Source organism: Heptranchias perlo, chromosome 38 (genome assembly GCF_035084215.1).
Source record: "Heptranchias perlo isolate sHepPer1 chromosome 38, sHepPer1.hap1, whole genome shotgun sequence".
In the NCBI taxonomy this organism is placed as follows: domain Eukaryota; kingdom Metazoa; phylum Chordata; class Chondrichthyes; order Hexanchiformes; family Hexanchidae; genus Heptranchias; species Heptranchias perlo.
Window position 1 is genome coordinate 1,734,882 of NC_090362.1, and position 16,606 is coordinate 1,751,487.

Here is a 16,606-nt window from a genome sequence, read left to right on the forward strand (position 1 = left end):
AACGACTCCCATCCTAGTAACAACTCCCACCCGAGTAACAACTCCCACCCTAGTAACGACTCCCGCCCTAGTAACGACTCCCACCCTAGTAACGACGCCGACACCAGTAACGACTCCCACCCTAGTAACGACTCCCATCCTAGTAACGACTCCCATCCTCGTAACAACTCCCACCCGAGTAACAACTCCCACCCCAGTAACGACTCCCACCCTAGTAAGGACTCTCACCCTAGTAACAACTCCCACCCGAGTAACAACTCCCACCCCAGTAACGACTCCCACCCTAGTAACGACTCCCATCCTAGTAACGACTCCCGCCCTAGTAACGACTCCCGCCCTAGTAACGACTCCCACCCCAGTAACGACTCCCATCCTAGAAACAACTCCCGCCCTAGTTACAACTCTGACCCGAGTAACGACTCCCACCCTAGTAACGACTCCCACCCAAGTAACAACTCCCGCCCTAGTTACAACTCTGACCCTAGTAACGACTCCCACCCTAGTAACGACTCCCACCCTAGTAACAACTCCGACCCTAGTAACGACTCCCACCCTAGTAACGACTCCCACCCTAGTTACAACTCCCGCCCTAGTAACAACTCTGACCCTAGTAGCGACTCCCGCCCTAGTAACGACTCCCATCCTAGTAACGACTCCCGCCCTAGTAACGACTCCCATCCTCGTAACGACTCCCATCCTAGAAACAACTCCCGCCCTAGTTACAACTCTGACCCTAGTAACGACTCCCACCCTAGTAACAACTCCGACCCTAGTAACGACTCCCACCCTAGTAACGACTCCCACCCTAGTAACGACTCCCACCCCAGTAACGACTCCCATCCTAGAAACAACTCCCGCCCTAGTTACAACTCTGACCCGAGTAACGACTCCCACCCTAGTAACGACTCCCACCCAAGTAACAACTCCCGCCCTAGTTACAACTCTGACCCTAGTAACGACTCCCACCCTAGTAACGACTCCCACCCTAGTAACAACTCCGACCCTAGTAACGACTCCCACCCTAGTAACGACTCCCACCCTAGTTACAACTCCCGCCCTAGTAACAACTCTGACCCTAGTAGCGACTCCCGCCCTAGTAACGACTCCCATCCTAGTAACGACTCCCGCCCTAGTAACGACTCCCATCCTCGTAACGACTCCCATCCTAGAAACAACTCCCGCCCTAGTTACAACTCTGACCCTAGTAACGACTCCCACCCTAGTAACAACTCCGACCCTAGTAACGACTCCCACCCTAGTAACGACTCCCACCCTAGTTACAACTCCCGCCCTAGTAACAACTCTGACCCTAGTAACGACTCCCGCCCTAGTAACAACTCCCACCCTAGTAACGACTCCCATCCTGGTAACGACTCCCATCCTCGTAACAACTCCCACCCTAGTAACGACTCCCATCCTAGTAACGCCTCCCATCCTAGTAACAACTCCCACCCCCGTAACGTCTCCCGCCCTAGTAACGACTCCCGCCCTAGTAACGCCTCCCATCCTAGTAACGACTCCCACCCTAGTAACGACTCCCATCCTAGTAACAACTCCCACCCTAGTAACGACTCCCATCCTAGTAACGCCTCCCACCCTAGTAACAACCCCCACCCTCGTCACGACTCCCATCCTAGTAACGACTCCCGCCCTAGTAACGACTCCCGCCCTAGTAACGACTCCCATCCTAGTAACGACTCCCATCCCAGTAATGACTCCCATCCTAGTAACGACTCCCATCCTAGTAACGACTCCCATCTCAGTAACGACTCCCGCCCTAGTAACGACTCCCGCCCTAGAGGAGAAACAAGGTGCACAGAGGACTGGGAGAGACAAGTAGCACCAGAGTAAAGAATAGTTCAGAAATAGGAGGGATCAGACTGGGGAAAATGTGAGGCAGACCAAGATGAGTTTGGAGTGCATGTGTGTAAATGCATGTTGCGTGATAAATGTACATCAGAAACATAAGAAATAGGAGCAGGAGTAGGCCATACGGCCCCTCGAGCCTACTCCGCCATTCAATAAGATCATGGCTGTTCCACCTCTACTCCAATTTCCTGCCCTATCCTCATATCCCTTGATTCCCTTCGTGTCCAAAACTCTATCGATCTCAGTCTTGAATATTCTCAATGACTGAGCATCCAAAGCCCTCTGGGGTAGAAAATTCCAAAGATTCACAATCCTCTGAGTGAAGACATTTTTTCTCATCTCGGTTCTTCTCCTGAGACTATGCCCCCTAGTTCTATACTCTCCAGCCAGGGGAAAAAGCCTCTCAGCATCGACCCTGAGAATTTTATGCAAATTTTTTCCTTTCAAGTATTTATCCAATTCATTTTTGAAAGCCACGATTTGCACCACCCTTTCAGGCAGCGCATTCCAGATCATAACTACTCGCTGCGTAAAAAAATTTTTCCTCATGTCGTCTTTGGTTCTTTTGCCAATCATCTTAATCTGTGACCTCTGATTCTCGACCCTTCTGCCAATCTGAGATAGATGGCTTTTTGGCAACCAAAGGTATTAAGGGATATGGGCCAAAGGCAGGTATATGGAGTTAGATCACAGATCAGCCATGATCTTATCAAATGGCGGAGCAGGCACGAGGGGCTGAATGGCCTACTCCTGTTCCTATGTTCCTACCCCAGATCTCCCTGTTCCTGCACCCCCTTTAGAATTGTACCCTTTCGTTTATATTGCCTCCCCTCATTCTTCCTGCCATTTTGCACTTCTCTGCTTCAAATTTCATCTGCCATGTGTCTGCCCATTCCACCAGCCTGTCTATGTCCTCTTGAAGTCTATCACTATCCTGCTCACTGTCCAAGTTTTGTGCCATCTGCAAATTTTGAAATTGTGCCCTGTAAACCCAAGTCATTAACATATACCCAAAAAGCAGTGGTCCCAGCACTGACCCCTGGGGAACACCACTGTACACCTCCCTCCAGTCCGAAAAACAACCGTTCACCACTACTCTCTGTTTCCTGTCCCTTAGCCAATTTCATATCCATGCTGCCACTGCCCCTTTTATTCCATGGGCTTCAATTTTGCTGACAAGCCTATTATGGGGCACTTTATCAAACGCCTTTTGAAAGTCCATATAGACAACATCAACCGCATTGCCCTCATCGACCCTCTCTGTTACCGCATCAAAAAACTCAATCAAATTAGTTAAACATGATTTGCCTTTAACAAATTCGTGCTGGCTTTCCTTTATTAATCCACACTTGAACAAGTGACTATTTATTTTATCCCAGATTAACATTTCTTAAAGTTTCCCCACCACCGAGGTTAAACTGACTAGCCTGTAGTTGCTGGGTTTATCCTTACACCTGTCAAAGACCAAATCAATCTAGTGAACCTTCATTGCACCCCTCTAAGGCAAGTATATCCTTCCTCAGTAAGGTGACCAAAACTGTACACAGTACTCCAGGTGTGGTCTCACCAGAGCCCCATATAATTGCAGCAAGACCTCCTTACTCTTATACTCCATCCCCCTTGCAATAAAGGCCAACATGCCATTTGCGTTCCGAATTACTTGCTGTACCTGCATGTTAACTTTCTGTGATTTGTGTATAAGGATACCCAAATCCCTCTGAATACCAACATTTCTTAGTCTCTCACCTTTTAAAAAATATTCTGCTTTTCCATTCTTCCTACCAAAGTGGATAATTTCACATTTCCCCACATTATACTCCATCTGCCACCTTCTCACCCACTCACTTAACCTGTCTATATCCTTTTGTGGCCTCTTTGCATCCTCCTCACAGCTCGATTTCCCACCTAGTTTTGTATCATCAGCAAACTTGGATATATTACACTCGGTCCCCTCATCTAAGTCATTAATATCGATTGTAAATAGCTGAGGCCCAAGCACTGATCCTTGTTACAACCTGCCAACCTGAAAATGGCCCATTTATTCCTACCCTCTGTTTCTGTCCATTAACCAATCCGCAATCCATGCTAAAATATTACCCCCAATCCCATGAACCCTTATCTTGTGTAACAACCTCTTGTGTGGCATCTTATTGAATACCTTTTGAAAGTCCAAATATACTACATCTACTGGTTCCCCCGTATCCACCCTGCTCGTTACACCCTCAAAAAACTCTAATAGATTTATCAAACATGATTTCCCTTTCATAAAACCGTGATAACTCTGCCTAATCATATTATGATTTTCTAAGTGCTGTGTTACTACATCCTTAATAATAGATTCTAGCATTTTCCCTACTACTGATGTCAGGCTAACTGGCCTGTAGTTGAATAGCAGGGTTACATTTGCTACCTTCCAATCCATGGGAACCGTTCTAGAATCTAGAATGGTAAATAAGGTTGGTGAGCTGCAGGCTCAGGTCACCACATGGGACTATGATATAATGGGAATAACAGAGACCTGGCTCAAAGAAGGGGAGGATTGAGTACTTAATATTCCTGGCTACAAGGTATTTAGGAAAGATAGGGAAGGAAAGAAAGGAGGGGGTGGCAGTATTGATCAAAGAAATGATTATAGCACTGGAAAGGGATGATGTAGTTGAGGGATCAAGGACAGAATCTATTTGGTTAGAATTAAGGAACAATAGAGGAGTTATTACGCTACTGGGTATATACTATAGGCCACCAAATAGTGGGAAGGAGATAGAGGGGCAAATTTTCAGGCAAATTACAGAAAGATGCAAGAACTATAGAGTAGTGATAATGGAGGATTTCAATTATCCCAATATAGACTGGGATAGTAACAGTGTAAAGGGCAAAGAGGGGGAGGATTCCCTGAAATTTTTGATAACCAAAGATATTAAGGGATATGGGGCTAAGGCCCATGGAGTTAGGTCACAGTTCAGCCATGATCTGATTGAATGGTGGAACAGGCTCGAGGGGCTGAATGGCCTACACCTGTTTCTACATTCTTATGTTCTTATGAAATGTATACAAGAGAACTTTCTGGAACAGTGTGTTTCCAACCCAACCAGGAAGGAAACTGTGCTGGATCTAGTTCTGTGGAATGAAATGGGACAGGTGGAGGATGTTTCATTGGGGAAGCATTTGGGGAACAGTGATCATAATATCATTAGGTTTAGAATAGTTATGGAAAAGGACAAGGAACAATCAAATGTGAAAATGCTTAACTGGAGGAGGGAAAATTTCAGTAAGTTAAAAAGGGATCTTGCCCAGGTGGATTGGAATCAAAAATTGGTAACAAAACAGAAATTGAACAATTGGAGGCTTTCAAGGAGGATTTGGATCGGATACAGAGTAGACACATCTCTACCAGGGGGAAAGGAAGGGCATCCAAAGCTAGAGCTCCCTGGATGACTAAAGATATAGAAATTAAAATGAAACAGAAAAAGGAGGCTTATGACGAATGTAAGGTTCATAATACAGTAGAGAACCAGGCTGAATACAGAAAGTCCAGAGGAGATGTAAAAAAGGGAATAAGAGGGGCAAAGAGAGAGTATGAGAATAAATTAGTGGGTAACATAAAAGGGAATCCAAAAGTCTTTTATAAACATATAAATAGTAAAACGATAGTCAAAGGAAGTGTGGGACTGATTAGGGACAAAAAAGAAGATCTTCTTATGGAGGCAGAGGACATGACTGAGGTACTAAATGAATACTTCATATCGGTCTTCACTAGAGAAGAGGGTGCTGCCATTGTAGCAGTAAAGGAGGAGGTAGTAGTGATATTGGAGAGGATAAAAATAGATAAAGAGGAGGTACTTAAAAGATTGGCAGTACTCAAAGTAGAAAAGTCACCCGGTCCAGATAGGATGCATCCTCGGTTACTGAGGGAAGTAAGGGTGGAAATTGCAGAGGCTCTGGCCACAATCTTCCAATCCTCCTTAGATATGAGGATGGTGCTGGAGGACTGGAGGATTGCAAATGTTACAGCCCTGTTCAAAAAAGGGGAGAGCGAGAAACCCGGCAATTACAGGCCAGTCAGCCTAACATCGGAGGTGGGGAAACTTTTAGAGACAATAATCCAGGACAAAATTAATTGGCTCTTGGAAAAGTACAGGCTAATTAATGAAAGTCAGCACGGATTTGTTAGAAAATTGTGTTTGACTAACTTGATTGAGTTCTTTGATGAAGTAACAGAGAGGGTTGATGAGGGTAAAGCGATTGATGTTGTGTATAAGGCGTTTGATAAAGTACCACATAATAGACTTGTTAGCAAAATGAAAGCCCATTGGATTAAAGAGACAGTGGCAGCGTGGGTACAAAATTGACTATGGGACAGAAAGCAGAGAGTAGTGGTGAGAGCAGAAAATGCTGGAAAAGCTCAGCAAGTGAGGCAGCATCTGTGGAGAAAGAAACAGAGTTCATGTTTCAGGTCGAAGACTTTTCATCTGACCACCTGTTCTGATGAAAGGTCTTCGACCTGAAACTTTGGGCTCAATTTTCAGACATCCGAGCCGGCGGGTTCGTGGCGGGGGGGGGGGCTCCGAAAATCGGGGAATCCTGGGGCGGGTCAGGAGCCCGGCTCCAACCCGCCCATTTCCGGGTTCCCCAGTGACACGCTTACATGCGCGCGCAGCCCCCGCATGCGGGACTCCCGCCGGCAATTAAAGCCGCAGGATCCCACTTAAAGCAATTAAGTAGATAGTTCAGGTCGTTTGCAGACCTGATTGGCAGGATATTTTAGGAGGGGTGGGATTTTGCAATGAACTGAGACCGTTTCCCGTACTGGGGGAAACACTCCCAGTTCAAATGGACGTGTTGCAGCTATCAGCCTGTGGCAGCTGCAAAGGTCCATTTGACAGGTCGGGGGGAGACCCTCACTCATTGCAGGAGGCCACTCTGTCACTTGGGACAAAGTTTGGTCTCCACCACCCTCCTCCTAACAATCAAATTCACAAACTTGCACACTTACCCCGGGGTCCAGAGACATGTACCTACCTTGCGGACCCCCTCAGATGTACATCTTCCGGATGGGGGCCGCCGTAGCTGCAGTCATGACCTCCTCGGAGGGCGAACAGCATCACCAGCATCACCAGCCTCGCCGGCCACGCCGTCCACCTCTGACACGTGGAGCTCCACAACACAGTGCTGTGACACATCCACCTGTACAGCAAGAGGGAGGGCTACCGCAGAGAGAGATGCGTCACAGAGGGCACTACCCTCGCCACAGGGTCTACAGACCGAGGCTCAGCTTCCTGGACCTCTCTGAGCAGCAGTGCACACAGAGGCTCAGAGTCACTCGACATGTAGTCGTGGACATCTGCAGCCTCCTTCATGCCAAGCTGCTCCCGGCTGGCCCAAGCACCATCTTCTTACCTGTCGCTCTCAAAGTCACCACTGCCCTCAACAACTTCTCCTCCGCATCCTTCCAGGGTGCCACCGGGGACATCGCCGACGTCTCTCAGTCGTCTGCACAAAAGAGCCCTGAAAATACACCTACACCCACTCTGCAGTGACACAATGGGTGGCATCAGTTGTGGGTCTTTATAGTGATCCTCAGGAAAGGGCATTATTGCACAAACCAGACAAGATTCGCAAAGACATGGCAGTAGTGGTGATAACAATTTTTATGATTTTTTGCAAAACAAAGGAAAATAAATCAAAAACATGACAAATCGTCAGACACCCTTGTTCATTCCCTTTGTGCTCACAAAACCTTTGCCTTGCGTTTCCGGGAACCCCTACGTGGTGCTACCCCTGTGGCTTCAGTAGAGGTAGTGACAGGTTGCTCTTGACCATGCCCTGACCGATGAGATGCTTTGCGCGGACACCCTCTGGGTTTTGGTGCCCGTGAGGGCCCCTCCAAAGACTGCTCCACCTGCACCTGTGCAGGGGCAGACTCGGCCACCTGGAGAGAGGGCAGCATTGCGGGTACTGGTTGTGAGGGGGGCAACGGGTGAGACGTGGGAGTGCTTTGAGTGGCGTCCCCACTTCCATGTCCCCTTTTGCCATCATCCCTCTCCTGGCCCAGGCTCATATCACACCTTCCACCCTGCTTGACGACAGTTTGGAGGACATGTGTGAAGCCTTGGAAGGCCAGTTGTAAAGTATCTGTCAGCCTGTTTAAGGCAGCAGAATTTTGCTCACCCTGAATCCGAACGGCCGTCGTCAGGGCTTGAATGGACTCATTGTTGAGCCGTGCTTGACGCTCGAGGGAGACTAGCCTTTCCTCCATCGCAGACATTCCCACATCTACCCGCGACACTATCTCAGAGATGCTTTCACGTCCCTGTGACACTATCTCGGAGATACCCTCCTGTACCTGTGCCACCATTCCCCTCATGCAGGGGTTGGACTCCTCCATCCTCTGCGCGATTGTGCAGAGTGCGCGTGGCACCTGTTCTAGCGCCTCAGCAATGTGCTGCTGCCCCTCGACGACTCTCCTTTTTACGGCTGGCCCCCAGGGTTCAGCATCTGGGTCCAGCTGAGCAGAGCCTGGAGAAGAGTGCTCCCATCGACGCGGACTCTCCACGGCTGTCCCTGCCACCAGCGTCTGCTCGTGCTTACATGTGCGTGGTGACTCACCATGTGCAAGCCCAACTAAGTGAGGACGGGGACCCACCAAGGTGTATGTATCTGCGCTGGTGGATGCATGGCTCAGATGTGACGATGGACCCTCAGAGGCCGGCAGGTCTTCTGAGGAATCGCCCTCCACGGTCATGGCGCTCACAGATGGCCCTGCAAGAGAACAGAAAGCAATATTAGGCATGTGGACAGATGTTGAGGTGCTGCAGATGCCAAGTGATGCTAAGATCATTCGCTATCATGAGTGCTGAGTGTTAGCTTTCTGTCACCGGCCGCTTGTGCAATCCCAGCCTCGGCATCCACCACGGACAGGCACTCCAACGTGCGGCTGATCTCCAATGCCTGCTGCTCCGCATCCGTTAGGACCACCTGGTGTGGCGGGCCCCCTCCGGTCCGTGCCCTCTCCCGGGCATTCTGGTATCTCTTCTCCTATCAAGGCAAAACACAGAGGCGTGATTGAGTGATGGTTGCATGGTGAGCCGCTGCATGCATTGGTGTGGGTGGGGTTGAGTGTGAGGGAGAAGCATGGGAGGGTGCATGTGCAACATAGCCACGATATTGTATGAGGATTGGGTTGCGTGGTAGTGTTCGAATGGGGACGGGGCGGTGAGTACGTGCAGGCAAGGTGAGGATGATAGTTGAGTGGATGTGAGGAGTGATGCGAGAGCGTTGTGGTGGCAGTGCAGAAGGGGTTGTGTGGTGGTGAAAGTGACATGGAAGACGGAGTGTGGGAGAATGCGTAAGTATACTCACTTTGCCTGACCTGGTTAGGTCATTAAATCTCTTCCTGCACTGGACCTAGGTTCGTGGCACATTGCCGCAGCTGGTGACCCCCTCGGTCACCTCCAGCCAGGCCTCCTTCGTGGTGGAGGGAGGGCACTTCCTCCCATCAGATGGGAAAAAGATTTCCCTCCTCCTCCTCACCCCATCCAGCAGCAGCTGGAGTGAGGAGTCAGAGAACCTTGGAGCAGCCTTCCCTCTGGCCTGCTCCATGGTTCAGCATTGGTTGTTTGCTGCAGGAGGAGCATTGGAGGACGGCCCCTTTAAATAGGGCTCCTCCAGCTGACAGCCTGTGATGCGGGTGCGCAGTCCGCCCGCCCGCTGCGCAGCTTTCCAGCGCAAAACCCAGAAGCAAAGTTAAATGCCTTCAATTAGGCTGCGATCACGTGCCCAGTCGACCCCCCCACTACCAACCCACCTCCCTCCTAAAATCGACCCATTTAACTCTGTTTCTTTCTCCACAGATGCTGCCTGACTTGCTGCGCTGATCCAGCATTTTCTGTTTTTATTTCAGATTTCCAGCATCTGCGGTATTTTGCTTTTGAGTAGTGGTGAAAGGTTCTTTTTCAGACTGTTTCCCAGGGGTCAGTATTAGGACCACTGCTCTTTTTGATATATATCAATGAGCTGGACTTGGGTATAGAGGGTATAATTTCAAAGTTTGCAGATGACAAGAAACTTGGAAATGTGGTAAACAATGTGGGGGATAGTACGAGACTTCAGGAGGATATAGACAGACTGGTGAAATGGGCAGACACTTGGCAGATGAAATTTAACACAGAGAAGTGTGAAGTGATACATTTTGATAGGAAGAATGAGGAGAGGCAAAAAAGCACATGGGATCCTGGGCTTTATTAATAAAGACATAGAGTACAAGAGCAAGGAAGTTATGCTAAACCTTTATAAAACACTGGTTAGGCCTCAGCTGGAGTATTGTGTTCAATTCTGGGCACTGCACTTTAGGAAGGATGTCAAGGCCTTAGAGAGGGTGCAGAAGAGATTTACTAGACTGGTCCCAGGGATGAGGGACATCAGTTATGGAGAAGCTCCCTAGAACTGAGAAGGTTAAGAGGAGATTTGATAGAGGTGTTTAAAATCATGAACAGTTTTGATAGAGTAAATAAGGAGAAATTGTTTCCAGTGGCAGAAGGGTCGGTAACCAGAGATTTAAGGTGATCGGCAAAAGAGCCAGAGGCGACATGAGGAAACATTTTTTTACGCAGCGAGTTGTTATGATCTGGAATGCGCTGCCTGAAAGGGCGGTGGAGGCAGATTCAATAATAACTTTCAAAAGGGAATTAGATAAATACCTGAACAGAAAAAAAATTACAGGGCTATGGGGAAAGAGCAGGGGAGTGGGACTAATTGGAATGTTCTACCAAGGAGCTGGCACAGGCACGATGGGCTGAATGGCCTCCTTCTGTGCTGTATGATTCTATGTACTAAGTGTCTCTTGTGGTGGATTGCCTGCTGATAACGTCTCTTTCCACAGAGTGAATTTTCTTTCTTTGAATGGTCGTCCTCCCTGGATCACCGTGGCCGCCCTTATTTTGAGCAGACACTGCCCGGTCATGGTTCGAGATCTATATCGGGGAGCGCTCAAACATTGTGTTCAAAGTCGGCTGTCCTCAGGTCACCTCAGGCCTTATCACAGATTTCTGCGATCGTTAAACTTCCATTAAACAAAGAAAGAACTCGCATTTGTGTTGCACCTTTCACAATCTCTGGTCATCTCAAAGTGTTTCACAGACAATGAAGTAATTTTGAAATGGAATGTCAGAAAAGCAGCAACCAAATTGTGCACAGGAAGATCCCACAAACAGTAATGAGATAAATGACCAGATAGTCTGTTTATTAATGTTGGTTGAGGGATAAATATTGGCCCAGGATACCGGGGAGAACTCCACTGCGCTTCTTCGAAATAATACCATGGGATCTTTTACATCCACCTGAGAGGGCAGACGGGTCCTGGGTTTAACGTCTCATCCAAAAGACAATACCTCTGACAGTGCAGCATTCTGTCAATATTACACTGGAGATTCAGCTAGGATCTTATTCTCAAGTCTCTGGAGTGGGACTTGAGCCTATGACTTTCTAACTCAGAGGTGCTGCCCACTGAACCACAGCTGTCAGCAGTTTCAGTCATATGAGATAACTTGTTATTGCAGCTGTTGATCACTGCTGGCCAGCTGTTCTGGCAACTAACACCAGGAAATGTCTGCTGACAACAGACATACACAATCATAGTATCAGAGTAGGTACAGAATAGGAGGTGGCCATTCAGCCCATCGTGCCTGTGCCGGCTCTTTGAAAGAGCTATCCAATTAGTCCCATTCCCCTGCTCTTTCCCTGTAGCCCTGCAAATTTTTCCTCTTCAAGTATTTATCCAATTCCCTTTTGAAAGTTATTATTGAATCTGCTTCCACCGCCCTTTCAGGCAGTGAATTCCAGATCATAACAACTCACTGCGTTAAAAAGTGTTTCCTCATGTCATCTCTGGCTCTTTTGCCAATCACCTTAAATCTGTGACCTCTGGTTACCGACCCTTCTGCCACTGGAAACAGTTTCTCCTTATTTACTCTTCCTTGCTTTTGTTCTCTGTGCCTCTATTAATAAAGCCCAGGATCCCATATGTTTTTTTAACAGACTTCTCAACTTGTTCTGCCACCTTCAAAGATTTGTGTACATACACCCCCAGGTCTCTCTGTTCCTGCACCCCCTTTAAAATTGTACCATTTAGTTTATATTGCCTCTCCTCATTCTTCCTACCAAAATGTATTATTTCACTCTTCTCTGCGTTAAATTTTATCTGCCATGTGTCTGCCCATTTCACCAATCTGTCTATGTCCTCCTGAAATCTGTTACTACCCTATACATTGTTTACCACATTTCAGAGTTTTACGTCATCTGCAAGCTTTGAAATTATACCCTCTATACCTAAGTCCAGGTCATTAATGTATATCAAAAAGAGCAGTGATCCTAATACTGACCCCTGGGGAACACCACTGTATACTTTCCTCCAGTCTGAAAAACAACCGTTCACCACTACTCTCTGCTTTCTGCCCTTAGCCAGTTTTGTATCCGCGCTGCCACTGTCCCTTCAATCCCATGGGCTTTAATATTGCTAACAAGTCTATTATGTGGTACTTTATCAAATGCCTTTTGGAAGTCCATATACAACATCGACTGCACTGCCCTCATCAACCCTCTCCATTACTTCATCAAAGAACTCAATCAAGGTAGACAAACACAATTTTCCTTGAGCAAATCGTGCTGACTTTCATTTATTAGCCCTGCTTGGAATGAGATAATGATAGGGTCACAAAGTATTGTGAATATCACAAACAAGTTAATGGGATGAAGAACTGGCTGCCTTCATCTGTTTTATATGAACCATAAAGGTGAGCGTTTGTTACATCTCACAAGTTAAAGTGAGGCACTCACACAGCCCCTAGTGACAAAATATATAATAACGGTGATACAGCTGAGGAAAGTGTGATAATCATTCACATTGTATTAGGTGCATCATACTAGTACTGTACGGCCAGTGAAGGATGGTACATGGCTGGTTACCCGGTCTCAGTGCAATCTGCTGTTATTGTTAGAGGTAATCACAACCCACAGTCAGCATGTGGCACTGGCATTAGGGATGGTGCCAAGAGCATGAAGGCAATAATAGCCTTCACACAGAGGATGGCACAATGGTTATCGCTACGGGTGCCACAAGCAGGAATGTGGAGCTCACCCAGGAAAGCAAGTACGTGTGAAATGCAGGCTGCCTGATGGTTACTAAAAATGTCATATATACTCTTTAAATTTTGGTCAAGGCGCTCCAGTTTAGCTGCCTGTGCCCATTCCCTTTAATTGCCTCCTGTTTGGACATTCCCCAGTGTTTATGTCATGTCTTATCAGTTCCAGTTTTTCTGAGCTAGTTCCCTTTTTATCGCCTTGAAATTGTTCTTTTTTCATTCAAGTACCTTTATCTCTGAATGTCCCCTTCTCCTTTCCAGTGTTTTAATTTGAACCTAATTATGTTGTGATCACTGTTCCCCAGATATTCCCCGACTCTTACATTACCCCTACTTCTTGTTCTTGCCTCCTCAGCCCTCCCTATCCACTAGCTCCTCCATCTGCCACTCTGTAATTTCTCACAGCATTCTCCTTCGTAGCTGCAGCAAAAGCCAACAGTCCGCGAAACAATTGTGCTGTCCCTTGTCGAATTCTCCAGGTGAAGACCAGTACCGAGTGAGCCACAATCTCGGCTACATAAATGATTCACCCAGAGTAAACTTGCACCGTTACCTTAAACACAGAGTTCCCAAGGATAAACAAGCCAGTGAGAAGGGGCATTATTTGTCTGTGTGCTACACTTCAGCATTATAACATTCCAAGGAACCCAAAGCAAAGCATCACAAGCTCTGATTCCATCAATTTAACTGGAAGAGCTGAATTCTCCTGCGTTTAATGCACATCAAAACCGCCTCAACCTTTTACACCCAGAGTAAAATATCATCCAACGTGGTTTGTTCAATTTAAAAAATCTGTCACCATTTGTCCTCTCTTGCTATCAGAAGGGGACATGCAAGCTTCAGTGTGAGAATTGGGAGATTGCAAGAGTGACACAAGACAACCTGGGTTATGACGCAAACTCAACATTAGAAAATTATTACCATTCAGAATATTAAAATCTATAATTAATACATTTAATAAGATAATAATAATACATAATTAAGAAGTAGTTTTAAATGAGAATAATCTTGCCTTAATTATATTATTGTTGTTCCAACTCATCACTGAAACCTAACAGTCATTGTTAAAAGAAAATAGAACTAAACGAATCTCTAATTTTAAGTTATGAGCAGCAAAAATATTAACTTCATTCTGTTGCGATTCATGCAGTGTTGGGGTTCCATCTAATGGTGTGAAATGTAATTGAATAAATTGTGACGTTTCTTTCTTAAACTTGTTTTATTCAATTAAGTTATTGACAGACTGCTTTATTTGTTATATTGCAAAGTAATAATTTTTAAAATAAGATCAATTTAAATCCAAGGTCCTCCCATCTCTGAAGATAATGTTCTCCATTCGTCCCATCCTGCAGGAGCCTGCTTTAAGGAGTCATGTGTTTGACCCATAAAACGTGATGTTATAACTATCTATGTCTATACTGCTCCTTATAAAAGGCAGGCAGCAGCACGAGCTGCAGCCCATTTGTACCCAGTCCCAGGAACATGTTCAATAATCTTGTATTATTTAAATCCGTAATATAGGAATGTAGGACGATACCAGCTGGAAAGACTCTGCAGAGCCAGAAATCAATCCTCCTCAAATATCCGTTGCATTCCCCCTTAAACATCCCCACACTTTCTGCCCCATCCCCCTTCCCTGGACAGTCCACCTCACACATTCACAACCCCCCCACCACCTCCCTGTATAAAGGGTTAAATATTAAACTCTCTGGGCAGCTTTCCTCTTTTAACCTTGAGTCCGTCCCTGGAGACTCCACACAGCCTGGCCTTTGTCACGAGTCTGTGGCACCTTATCGAAGACCTTCTGGAAGTCCATATACACCGCATCCACTGCATTGTCCTGGTTTACTCTTTCTGTTAGTTCTTCGAAGAATTCAATAAAGTTGATTAGACATGATCTTCCTTTTCGAAATCCAAGCTGGCTTTTTTTATTATGTTTTCCATTTGTAGATGTTTTTGTATTCTGATCATTTAGCAAAAATTCGAGTCTCGTTCCTACCACATGAAGCTAACTGGCCTGTGGTTCGCGGGATGAGTTTTTGGAGATAGGAATTACATTTGCTCTTCTCCAGTCCGCTGGCACTATATAATGATAATATTCAAAAAGGATTAAATCTTACTCCTATTCAGAAATGTTTCAATTAAAAGGAACCTTACTGATAAAACAATCTCGGAATCTGTTAGAATCCCCAGAGAGTGATTCGAAGCCCCTGTTCATTCCATTAACCCGGCCAACGATAAGCCATGTCATCTCAAGCTGTCTCGCAGCAGAGGGCCTGCGTGAGATGACTGCAAACAGTATGTCCTCTCTTCTCTTAAGTGTTGGCAATTTTGATGCCAATTGAGCGCCACGGAGAACGCAGCAAATTGGTTTTAATGTCTTCAATGCGACAAAGACCAGCTCAGCTAATTATTGGGAGCGATCCCACCAACTTCATTCAAAGCCCCTGCTCCATCACTGCTGAAAGTTGCACTTGGACCAAGTCCCAATGACGCCCAGGGACCTGAGGCTCCGACTGTTGCTTGTTTCTCATCCTAGAAATAATTTACAGCATCAAATGGATGTTGAAACATTCCTGATGCATTATGACACATTAGGAGGCAATATTAATTTGTTTAAGAACATTGCGGTTTGTGTTCTAACTCTAACGAACCTATTTGCATTTTATTGCGTTCCTACATTGTCCTGAAGGGACCCTGGGAACACACACTGCACTCTGCAGCGTTGCTCTACAACTAGAAAATTCAATTTCTCAAGTTACACCAGGCAAATCGACCTCCTGCACAAATACGTTACCGACAGAGACCTTCAGGATGCAAGGGACCTTTCTCGAAGAACTTTCCATTAACGATGTGAAGACTCACATGCTCCAGGTTCGGTGTATCAAACAGGAATAGGCGATGGCAAAGAGGAGGAGGGAGCAAACTAAACAGGGCAGAAACAAATAGAAATCTGTTCAGGAAAATAATCAGAACAATGTTACAACTAAAATAGTCTTTCTCTTTTTAACGCCACAATTGGGAGTTGGTAAAGGGTTTGCTGAGCATTGCTTAAGCTTTCACAGTCTTATGAAGCTTGCTAACTAGTTTCAGGAGATGCAACAAAACACATGCTACAAAATAACACAGCAGCCATCCAATTAACAACAACAACTTGCATTTATATAGCACCTTTGACATTGTAAAACGTCCCAAGGTGATTCACTGGAGCGATTATCAAAGCAAATTTGATACCAACCACATCAGGAGATATTCGCACAGGTGACCAAAAGCTTGGTCAAAGAGGCAGGTTTGAAAGAACGTCTTAAAGGAGGAGAGAGAGGCGGAGAGGGAATTCCAGAGCTTAGGGCCTAGGCAGCTGAAGGCACGGCCGCCAATGGTGGAGCGATTAAAATCAGGGATGCGCAAGAGGCCAGAATTGGAGGAGGGCAGAGATCTCGGAGGGTTGTCGGGCTGGAGGAGGGTTACAGAGATAGGGAGGGGCGAGGCCACGGAGGGATTTGAAAACAAGAATGAGAATTTTAAAGTCGAGGTGTTGGTGGACTGGGAGCCAATGTAGGTCAGCGAGCACAGGGGTGATGGGTGAATGGGACTTGGTGCGA